Source organism: Daucus carota, chromosome 4, assembly GCF_001625215.2.
Source record: "Daucus carota subsp. sativus chromosome 4, DH1 v3.0, whole genome shotgun sequence".
Taxonomy (NCBI): domain Eukaryota; kingdom Viridiplantae; phylum Streptophyta; class Magnoliopsida; order Apiales; family Apiaceae; genus Daucus; species Daucus carota.
The window spans coordinates 37,070,907-37,083,974 of NC_030384.2; the positions used below are offsets into that span (position 1 = coordinate 37,070,907).

General features: G+C 33.9%; 1 pseudogene; it reads left to right on the forward strand.

Annotated features, from left to right (window-relative positions):
* Positions 1–2,765: 2,765 nt before the first annotated feature.
* Positions 2,766–12,383, forward strand: LOC108217332 (uncharacterized; annotated as a pseudogene).
* The last annotated feature ends 685 nt before the right edge of the window (positions 12,384–13,068 follow it).

A 13,068-nucleotide genomic window follows, 5' to 3' on the forward strand; every position in this document is an offset into this window, starting at 1 on the left:
ATACATTAAAGTTGCTACTTAAGTCCTCACACATGTCTAAACTATAGCTAGCTAGACAAAAACTAACTAACAAAAACTGATCCTCAAATGAACAAATGGTTTGTAAATTAGATTTAATACATCTAAAGCTTGCAGGTGTATTAATTGTATAAATCAATCTTTCTTTTTAAAATTACTTCACAATCTGGTGATTTACTTCGGTCTCAGTGAGTTGTCTGGAAGGGGCTGAAAGTATACATGTTAAAGATTCTTAGTCTTATTCTCAAATAAGCTATTTTCTTTATGAATATTATAATAAGTGATAAGAGAATTTTGAGAGCATGCTAAAAATAAAATCGAGTTTGAACCATTACGATCAAGTTTGAGCTTTTATTAGTCAAGTCAAGTTGTTATAGCCAAAATTTAACTGCACACAAATGCACTAAATTATTATCTTATGAGCTAAAAATATGGATGAATCTTGTGACTAAAGAGAGAAGAAGAAAGGAGGGAGTTGCCCCTGCATTTGGGAAGGAGGTGTCGTGCCCTTTCCTCACAGACACCAAAGCATGCCCTTAATTAAATTAAAATTGGAATGAGTGGTTTATATACCATAATTATTATTGACGATATTTTAAAATAAATAAGTAGAGTTGGGATAGTAATTAAAGGTCACCGATTACCAAATGATCAAAGATTATCCGATTATCATGGAATTCGTAACTTATTTGACGGTAATTTATATTATCGTTAGCTTATCCTCGTATAATGATTTGAGATGATCATATATTTATTTTCAATTTATTCAAAGTGATACATTTCTTGATATTGTATTTTATTATCGATACCGCAGATCATATATTATAATATTTTATATGAGGAGTGGAGGACTTATTCTGCATGCCAACAGGTTTCCTAAATGATGGTTAAGACTTGTCAACACACCAAGAAAAAATTAAGACCATATGACGCATGGTATATTTATTTACAATAAACATTATCTTTAATAATTAAAAATAATGTTGTATATATCTATAAAATTGCTTGATTTGGACATGATACTGAGTTTATAATTGAGACATGGTATTAGAATTAATGACGAGAACAAGATTTAGATGATTATCATACTCAATTCATAAAATTAAGAAAATCGTAGTCTTCTTCATGAATAAGTTATTTTCCTTATGAATATTTTCAAAAAAAGAGAGAAAAATATATCAAGAGCATGTTAGGAAATTAAGACCAGTCGATCACAATAAGTCTGAGCTATTTTTAATCTTGTTAAATTGAATCCAAAAATAGTACCAATTTGAAATATAGGGTCATGTTCTACAACCATTAGAGAGAGAACCATATAACCCTTACCTTATAAGGCAGGGTTCTGCAGCAGAACTTAAGTATGAGTTAGGATTTTGCAGCAGAACTTCGCATGCAAAAAAATGTCAATATCTATGTATAAGATTTTAAAATTATTTTTGAACACACACAACGATGAAAAAATATGAAAAAAACATGTATTTAGATTTAGATCCTAAAAATCTATTTAAAATTTAGGGTTCCGCAGCAGAACCTTAGTGGTTCTATGATTCTATTTTAAGTACTGGTTCTCTCTTAAGCGCGACCCTTGAAATATATGTTAGAGTATAGTTCTTATAATATATGATTTGAGTTGCAGTTTTTGAACTTTGTAATATATTTTGTAAGTTGTAACTATCTTTTCAACTTATCAAATATATAGGTATATCAGATTAATTTTTCATGTTAGACTTTATTTTCTTTTCTTTTTTCTTTATGAAATACATGCACACATATGATTATGTGTATTAATAATTTATTTATTATCTTTTCTATTTTTAAAATATGTATACATTGATTTATGCTTTTTTGTTTTATTTTTTTTCAAGATTCTTCGTAGAGATTTTTTGAGTATTCTCTAATCGGACATTAAAGTCTAATAATCTAAATATGGATGAATACTTTTGCATGTTTTTCAAATTAGATGATAAACTTTTTTTAATTAATGAAAGAATTCCTTTGTAACGGCTATTATATCGAGATTATATCGAGATACAACTCATATACGAATATTTAGATCTTGACAAAAAAAATCATGTTAATTTGTAACAATTAGTATAAGTATAAAAACGTTTAGTTTTTAAATATTTATAATCATAATATGAATGACCAAAAAAGATAATTTGGATTGCAAAAAACTGCACAATTTTAGAAACCGAAAGGGCACATCGGTTTTAGTCATAAATAAAATCGAGTATTTAAGGTAAAAACATCCTTTTTATTCACAATATTAAAGAAACATCAACAATTTGAGAAACTTGAAAGTTTCCATCAATTCCATCATAAAATCCCTGATTGATAAAAAATTAATATAAAAACAATTTACATTTGGAAAGAGGCCAGAATTATTTTTCGCATGCAACGATCTTTTCCTTTCATATGAGTAGTATTATACTATTATCATCCAGAATAAGATATAAAATATTTCGAAATTGGAAAATACCAAATATCTCTGCATCTAAATTAATAAAAAAATAAATCCGTAGATTTATTTCTCAGCTCTCATCTTTTTGTAACACACACCACGTGGCATTGAAGAAGTTAACAAGTGTGCAACTGCTCACGAGCGACGGAGATGGGGAATCTGTGATTGCTCGGCGCCGTGTCAGATCAACCGGACTAAACCCCCGATATCAAAATATATTTAATACCAACTATATATTTGTACATCGTTCAGAAAAAAAATATAAATAAGTACTAATAAATAGATGATGTAGATGTATAGTATATTAGTGTCAGTATATACAAGTATGATCGAGAGTGTAGTTTTTTGTCCATGCTTTGGCCGCAAAAGAGGGCTGAAGCTCAAGAGTCAAGATCAAGAAGATGACGTTAATGATGATGTAACCGTCGAGAGCCCTCAGTATTCCCCTGGTTAGTTTTACACATGCATGTGTATCACATTATTTAATTTAATTTAATTTACTAGGGTTTTACTGTTTTTAATTCTGCTAATTGGCTTTTTGATTTGTTTTTTTTTACTGTTTCGTATGATGATTTGGGTTATGCTTGAAAGTGGTGGAAGTGTTTGAGTTGCAAGTGTTAGGGATGAGTGAAAGTGGTGCCATAGATGTATTTATTTTCTTGAATCTTGGGTAGTGTTGGAAGAGCCTTATTGATGCAATAAGCCTAAGTAACTGGAATTCCACCTGCTGAGTAGTAGCAGCCTTAAGTGGAGAGTCTGAAATCGAAACGGGGCCTAACAAAATCAACAAAGGAGTGAAAGGACTCATTAATCAAATTCGTCAGTTTTCAACCTCTAGCTTCACTGTCAAGTGTCAACACATACTGATGAGTTTAATCCCATCTCTCGCTCAAACACAATGCCCTTTTCTACGGCAGTGTAGGCAGAGCCTTGTTGACGCAATGGATCTTAATAAACCGTCAAGGAAATTGTAGAAGGCACTAACTGGATCATATATTATTGAAGAATCCAAGAGTCCATAAAGTGGATTATATTATTGTTAAAAATGCTACCCTCACTTGCTCAGACTATCATAAGAACTCGACCACGGATAACAATTAAATTTGTTAAGAAGGGCTACTAATAACCGAATTCCAATTGTTTTAAATTTCCACATATGTGTTCATATTTCGTATGACGTGATTAATAACTTATACATATTTACCATTGTTTGACATAGCACAAAATTCGAGATCAAGAACAAGCAATGATAGATCTGTTCCAGCAATCATCGGTAACATCACAAGAGGGTTCCTTTTTGCTTTCATACAGCTACTTTGTCCCATTTCCTTTTTTCACCATTATTCTTATTTGATGGCATTGGTACTGGTTGCATTAAAGCCACTTCTTATAGACACTTCTTTCACAGGGCTGGAAATCAAACAGAAAATCAATTCAGAGCCAGATCTCGAGCTGTCAATTGTGGAGAATGATATCAAGGCAAAAAGTGATGCTCAGATATTCACTTTTCGGGAGCTTGCTACTGCAACAAAAAATTTCAGAAACGAGTCCATTGTCGGGGAAGGTGGCTTTGGACCAGTATATAGAGGGAAATTGGAGAAATCTGGTCAGGTATGCTTAATAGCTTTATTAAATCTATTGGACAAGGTTTTGTTATTTATCTAAACTGAGCATAAGTTAGTTGTGTCCTTGACTTAAGTTTCTTGGTTTTCATTTATTCTTCTATGATGTAAAAAGTGGATTACATTATTTCTAGATATGACTTGATTCCCAATTGGTGGCAGGTTGTTGCTATTAAGAAACTAAATGAGAAAGGTGTTCAAGGTGACAAAGAGTTTCTAGTGGAGATTTTGATGCTATCTCTGTTGCGTCACCCTAACCTTGTCAATTTAATCGGGTACTGCGCTGAGGGGGATCAGCGTCTTGTTGTATATGAATTTCTGCCCCTAGGATCTTTGGATTCTCACCTCCACGGTAGTATGCTAATAAAATCTCATCTCTTTCAATTTGGTGCAACATCTTCTGTATGCAAAGATTATTGTTTTCCTCTTTAATTTTAAAACTGTAAATAATCAGTCTTTAGGTCAATGCTTTTAGTTGAAAAATAATTAACGGATAAAATGCAATTCCTCATGTTTGAATAACATAACATTTATAATAAGGTCCCCCATTTCTTGATTCCAAATATTCCAATCTATAACATGAAGGGTGACAGTACTTGATGTGATAAGTAAAGTAATTAGTTTTAATTTCACTAACAATGACAATTTGCATCTGTGTATGACATTAATGTTATGAGCAGTGAGGGAAGATGCCACAGAAGGCAATATTATTTTTCAATTTTAATTTAAAGCTATTAACATGTCTGAAAAGATAATCTTCCTATGTGGATGTTTAACAGTTGAGCAAATAAGCTCAAAGACAAATTGGCAGATAGTTTTTAGGACAGATATACTGACCTTGTATATAAGAAGCAGACAATTGCTACTTGCTTACATGATTACCATGAAGCACTTGTGTTTGAACTGTATAAAACACTTGATTTCGTCGGAGTAATTTTGAATAATAAGTGTATTTATATATATTGATGCATTTATTGTTTTCATACAGATCTTGAGCCTGATATGGAGCCACTGAACTGGGATACGAGAATGAGAATAGCATATGGAGCAGCCAAAGGCCTGGATTACCTGCACAATGATGCGAAACCTCAAGTTATATACAGGGACCTAAAATCATCTAACATACTACTGGGTGAGGAGTACCATCCAAAACTTTCTGATTTTGGCCTTGCAAAGTTTGGCCCTTGTGATGGTAATACACATGTCTCTACTAGAGTTATGGGAACCCATGGATACTGTGCACCTGAATATGGAATTTCTGGAAAGCTGACAAAGAGATCGGACGTCTTTAGTTTTGGAGTGGTCTTGTTGGAGATAATTACTGGAAGGAAAGCGTTAGATACAACTCAACCGCGGGAAAGGCAGTTGATCGTGCAATGGGTAAAGTTAATGCAATTCTAGATGCTTAAATACCTTCTGTTTGTCCAACATCTTATGTTGTTTGAGATGTGACAGATTCCCGAGATTAGTTTGGTAATCATTTCCGTATACATGTTTGTGCTCCTTACACTCTTGATCCCTGTCTCTGTTGTTTGCATTGTTTACTTCCTGTCACTGCAAAGAAAAAGGAATCAGAAAACGTGTGTTACTTCTTTCACAATTACAAGAAAATACTTCTTATATCACTTAAGCATCCTTATTGCATAATGCATACTGTTAATGCAGGCTCTGATAATTGTCCTTAATTGAGTTTCTGTACTTTTACCAGTGACAATCGCCCATACAAGTTATCACAAAATTTCAATATGTTTGTGCAAGCTGTTAGCTGTCTGCCTGGTAGATTGTTGTTACCTTTTACTCTGATACTGTGTTCAAATTACTTGGACGTACATGGTAGCATGAAAGTTGATCGTTAAAGTTGATATCGAGATTGTAATTGTTAAATTTGTTTCGATGTTCATGAGATGGTTCACACCAAGAGGTGTTTTTAGACAACTGGATGCATGTTGTTAGTTGGGTATATGCAGAAATGGACTAGTAGGAACAATCATGTGAATAATTGATATCCATTTTTTGACCATTTAAGAGTTCATGATTATATCTTGAATATGGTATATCTAGTCTCCTTTGTGAGTTTGTCATGGTTTAATTGTAACTTTTATTTAATGCCTTTCATTTAATTTCGTAAAGGCGCTTCCTTTGCTGAGAGATCGAAGAGACTTCGTTAAACTGGCAGATCCCCGTCTGAAAGGTCAGTTCCCACGGTCCAGTGTGCGAAGGGCTGTAGAGGTTGCCCTAATGTGTGTGCAAGAAGAATCACGTGCTCGGCCTGGCATGAGAGAGGTGGTACAAGCATTAGATTACCTGTTGTGTAAGAAGTATGAACACGAAGGATCTCGTACTAATAGTCCTGGAAGTGACGGACTTAGGACAGCGGAGAGTGAGCCACAAAGAAACATGAAAACCGTTGGATCTGTAAAAAGTTCCGAGGATGTGGAAGCAGAAAAGTTGAACAAGGAACGAGAACGACAGCGGGCTGTTGCCGAGGCAAAGATGTGGGGAGAGACTTGGAGAGAAAAGAGGCAACAATATGTAGAAAATCAGTTTGATCTTTCCAGTAGGTGAGTAGGGTGTTTTAGAACAGAGAGCTGTAGCGATTGAATGAAATACAATAAAGATTTTTCTTCTGGCATTAGAAATGGACCATTCTGCTAAAATTTTAGAGTGCAATTACCAGCAGGTTAACATTTTGAAGGCCCTAAGCATATGATTCTTTTCAGTAGGTGGACTTTTAAGTGATGTTTCATGTTTTTCCATTCATGTAGTTCAAATGTTTATTTTCTAGGTGATCAACTGATTGGGAGTCGTAAAGATTCCTTTTAGTGTAAATTACTGTGTCCTTGGGTTGGAATGTATATCATGAATAGTTTGATTTTGATTTTAAAGTGTAATATTTAGGGTTTGTTTGAGAGGATGGTTAAAAACTGTTATGTTGTTAAGAAAACATGTTTTATAAAATCTTGTTTTTAACTGTTTAGTAATTTTATTGTTGTTTTAACCTATCTGAGTTTGTGTTCCAATCTCATGTCTAGAACCAGTTCCAATCTCATGTCTCGAACTAGATGATCTAAAATATTCGGCGAGCCACTTGAATAATCGGCATGTGGCCAGCCACTTGAATTAATCAAGTGTTCAAACACACCAAATGAAATTAATCAGACGGATAGCCCCAAGCCAAATGAAATTAATTAGACGGATAGCCCCAATAGCGGTGTTAGGAAATAAACAGCTCGCCAAGTGTTCAAACACACCAAATGAAATTAATCAGACGGATAGCCCCAAGCCAAATGAAATTAATTAGACGGATAGCCCCAATAGCGGTGTTAGGAAATAAACAGCTCGCCAGGGTCACATGTCCGACTCTCAAAAGCGAAATTTATGATTATGCCTCTTGGTTCAGAGCATGTCGCTTAAGTACGGTTTAGCTTAGCGGGTTCCTACATTAAAAAAAAAACAACAAACAAAAAAACAAATGGGTCTAAATATTGTACAAGGACGAGGCGGTATATGGCGTGTATTTTGCAATTTCTTTCTTGTTGATTTTAGAGAACAAAGAAGAGACTTGGGATGTTATCGTGTAGCCGCATCTTTAGACTGTCTTCTCGTGTTATTTCAACTCTTTTTGTAATTACAAGTTAATGTTCTAAATATATGAAAGAAAGAAATGGGCGATGAGATGATAGAAGATTAGCTGCGATGAGGGATACAAGTGAACAAGATGATAAATGTACTTCGAACAATATATAGTGGATGATCAATTTTAAGATACGTCAAACAAAACCACATATGGTCGAAACTTAAATATTTTAATAGTTTTCTTATTAGGGGAATTATCTTGTATATTGTTTTTTCAATCTTATTTTCAAAAATACTACCTTCACCAATCTTATTTTCAAATCTCTAAAATATTTTCAAAAATACTACCTTTTTGAAAATATTTTCCAAAAATACGGTGGTTGCATATGCAACCATATATGCAACTACAAATCCTGATTTCAAATTTCAGTTTTCAAATGTCATTTTCGACCTCATATTTGGAATCCATATATATATATATATATATACCTATATACATATATAGGTGTATATATATATATAGAAGAAAGTTCTATGGAGACTGAATTATTTGGAGACTGTAGAGACCTAATCCTGGTCATCCAATCATTAAACATCCAACGGCTGCATATATTTTGTCCTGCACGTTTGTTTTCTCTCCCTATCCTGTCTTGCACTTCTAAATCGATGAACAACAAGCAGTACTTCTAAATCTTGCATAACATAAAATAATAATTCCATTATATTGGTGTTCAATCACTGAAATCCTAACAAATGAAAATAATAATTGCATACAAAACAAAGATGTAGTTGGACACTGCTATGATTGGCACTGAACTCATTGTCATTGTCCTACAACGAATTGAATTTGTTGCAAGACAAAATAACACTTAGATATATCACAAATATGCGGGACAAATTATTAATATTACATTACTAGAAATGCAGGACAAGAATATTAATAATACATTACTATAAATGCAGGACAAGAATAGTGTAAATTATTAATATTACAAAACTAGAAATGCAGGACAAGAAATGCAGGACAAAGAATATTTAATCATGTCCATTAATTGCCATATTATTTAACGGTAGATCTTGTAGTCTCTAATGACTCCAAAATTTTTGGTCTCCATTGAGCCCAACTCTATATATATATATATGGATTCCAAATATATATATACTTATATACATATATAGGTATATATATCCATATATATATATCGATTCCAAATATGAGGTCGAAAATGACATTTGAAATTTGAAACTTGAAATCAGGATTTGTAGTTGCATATATGGTTGCATATGCAACCACAGTATTTTTGAAAATATTTTAGAGAGGGTAGTATTTTTGAAAATAAGATTGGATAAGGTAGTATTTTTGGAAATAAGATTGAAAACGTGGTTATGAATAAAAAAAGCCCTTCTTATTATTAGGCATATATGAGTTACATTTTCTTGAAAATATTATAATCAATCAAAATATATTATACATAATCTAAAATATATTTTAGAATATGATCGGAAATCTCCCGTATTAATCTCTTTTATTTTGGTCAGTGGAATAATTGGTTCAATCAGATCCGTAATACATTGTATGACATTACAGGTAGTAATATCCCATCAAAATTAATTCTTTTTTATATAATTTTTATAATTTTTATTTAGAATGTATATTAATTATTTTAACTAAAAATGATATATGATTAAAAATAATACTCTAATTGCCAACTAATTCCCAGCTCCTAACAACTACTCCTCTAATGCGTGGATCCACGTCTGAGACACATTACCCTTACTCTCTTTATTTATTTTAGTATGTTCCTGTACATATCCCTGCGCAAGTTCTGCTCTAAATATAAATAAATGTACAGCTCACAACTAATACTTCCACGCTTCTTATCAGAATATTTTTGCGATAAAAAACAACAATAATCAAATTCCACGTGAACTGGATGACTATAAGCGAAATATAAATTTACGTTAATTATTTATATATCTAATATTCAAGATTGTACTCCCTTATTTAGCAAAAAAATATTGTACTCCCTTCCCTCTCTGGCCTTGACTCCTGACGGGAGAAAAAAAACATTAAACATACATGTTGTGGAATGAACGGTCCAGATCAAACAAGATTAATATGTCATGGATTAGTCTCGGCGTGTCGACACATCATATCCACGTGTTTTATCGTAATATTTTTATCGGTTTGGCTAGTGTGTGCCCATGAGCATATGCTAGGCGCGGAAATTTTTGTATTTGAGAGATTTTGATTGGTGTGGTTGGTGTATTTGCAGGGGGTCCACAATTATCATGAGATAGGAGCCAATCAAAATGATCCAAGCACAAAATTTTCCGCGCTTAGCATGTGCCCATGGGCACACCATAGAAAAACCGTATTTTTATTACTCATATCCCTGACCAAGCTTCATCATATTTATACTGAAAATCCAACGTGTCATCACCATTAATTAACCCGAGCCTTATCTAAGTTTAATCAAATAATCAGTACCGTAAAAAAGATGAAAGAAATCCCATTATTTTCGGAACCGCAAGAGAATATAGGTGGTGGTGGAAAAGTGACGTAATAGAAGGAAAGCGTCGATAAATAACAAGCAAGCAAAAGAAAAGAAAAAAAAAAGAGGAATATCCAGAAGCATAAAATAAAGGCGGGTAGAGGAATATTCCAGGCATTCAGGAAGATCCAAAATGCCCTGCTCATCCTCCATGCATGGCTTCATTCTTCTCCCCCCTTTCTTTATATACCTTCTCTCTAACTCCAATTATCTCCCATTATTCACTAAATCTTCCTCCCTTTAACTAACTACGCGCGAGTTTATCTCCACATTCATTCGTATCTCTCCTCTCTCGTCACATTTTTTGTCACGGATCATGGCTCTCAAGGCTGTCCACGTCACCGAAGTTCCGTGCCTTGATCAGGTTCCTGAAAGTGCTTCTGTTGCCCTCTGTTCCAACCGATTCCCGAAAGGTATGAAACTCGTTAACTACGGAAATTTAAATACTCGATATTATTGCATGGTTATGGTGACGGAATTTTTATGTGGATACAGGGGTCGATATGGCAAAAGGCGGATTTAAGATTCCGAAATTCACGGTGATAGGGCATAGGGGTCACGGAATGAATATATTGAATTCGGGTGATCGGAGAATGAAGACTTACAAGGAGAATTCGATTTCCTCGTTTAATATGGCCGCTAAATTTCCCCTGGACTTCGTTGAATTCGATGTCCAGGTCACCAAAGATGACTGCCCTGTTATTTTCCACGACAACTTCATCCTCTCTCAAGAAAATGTGAGAATTATTTAATTTAATTTTGTTTAGTGTTGTTATTTAGTTTTTCGGAATGAATTTGTGGTTTTGATGGGTGAAATTGATGGTTTCAGGGTACTATCTTTGAGAAGAGAGTAACAGAGTTATCTCTCTGTGAGTTTCTTGAATATGGACCCCAAAGAGAGACCGGAAAAACAGGAAAATCTCTGTACAGAAAAACAAAAGATGGCAAGATCGTGAGCTGGGATGTTGAAATTGACGAACCCTCTTGCACACTTGAAGAAGCTTTTCAGAAAGTCAACCCTCGTCTGGGCTTCAACATTGAATTGAAATTTGATGATTATATGGTGTATGATCAGGACTATCTTCTTCATGTTCTGCAAACCATATTACAGGTATATACAAATAACAGGACTATTTTTTTTTATTCGTATTTTTAAATTAATTGGATTCGATGATTAAATGTTTGATCTGGACTTCAGGTGGTGTTTGAACATGCAAATGAGAGGCCTGTAATATTTTCAACTTTCCAGCCTGATGCAGCTCTTCTTGTCAAAAAATTGCAGAGCACCTACCCTGTAAGTTCTCAAACAGAAAATAATTCTATCTATTTGTTAATTTATTTACGACGAATGAATAAACGAGGCTAATAATGAATTGGAATCAGGTTTTCTTCCTTACAAATGGAGGAACAGAGTTATACTATGATGTGAGAAGGAACTCATTAGAAGAAGCGCTTAAATTGTGCTTAGAAGGAGGACTTGAGGGCATTGTTTCGGAAGTGAAGGGCATATTTAGAAATCCTGGTGTAGTTGGCAAGATCAAGGAATCAAAGCTCTCCCTCCTTACATATGGCAAATTAAAGTATGTTGTAATTTTTTTTCCCTTCTCATAGATTTACATTGGTTTCGAGTTGCGTTTTTTACTTAACAATTCTCTATGTGTTGCAGTAATGTGCCAGAAGCTGTGTACATGCAGTATTTAATGGGAATTGAAGGAGTGATTGTTGATTTTGTTCGGGAAATCACGGAGGCAGTTCAGGATATGATCAATGTGACAAATAAGAATGAAGGTGAAGGTGAGGAGATGGTATTGGATGAAGAAATGGTGATCAAAGCCAAGCCTCAGTTCTCTCAAAGAGAGTTGTCATTTCTACTGAAGCTCATTCCAGAATTGATACAGTAGTTAAAAACAAAGGGGAAATTGTAAAGAAACAGCATGGAAGAAGGGTGAATTGGAGATAGTAGGTGGATTGATATGCATAATAATACAAGAGTAGTTTTTGTGGTGGTAGCTCAAAGTGAGGCATGATGATTGTACATAATATGGTCTCTGGTTTATGTTCATGTCATTGGCACTTCACTTGTGTTGGTGCATATTACACTGTTTTTGCGACCTTCAGGTTGATATCCAAAAAAGAAGCAATTTTCCTGTACACGAGTGCCGTTTTTAGCTATTCGCGTTCTTATTGATCGAATACACTAGCACACAACATACTCACTTTATATTTGACTCGTTTTTAGCGATTCGTGTTCTTATTGATTGAATACACTAGCGCACAACATACTCACCTTATAATACTCACCTTATATTTGACGAAATTTGAACTCACGGCAAATAAGTGCGAAAGGAACAGTGAAATGAATGGAAACAAATATTGATAGATCGGATGTCATCTTAATGGGCATTTGATTCTGTGAAAAAGCATCTTGTTCTGGTTCTACATATGTGATTAAGAAAAACATGGGATATTGATATTCTCCAACTCTTCAACATAGAGTCATACATTTCAAATGGTTTGAAATATAATTCTTCTCTTTTTCCTTCTAGAAAGAAGTATGCTATGCTTTTTAATCTTATTATCTTTATTGAGTTTAATTTCAAAATAGTTAGCCTGAAGATCATGTCACATGTTTATAGAAGACATGTGGTAGGTTTGAAAATGAGCCCAGCCCATCACGTAGGCAGACCAGACCGTGTTTGACTGGGACTACAATGTTGAATGCTCGAGTCATAATATAGCCGTATATATCTTCGCTCACCGGCAAACTAAATCTTTAATAAATATGTATGATTTTTTTGATAAATATTTGGTACGGTAGGATGACATATTTTAGAAA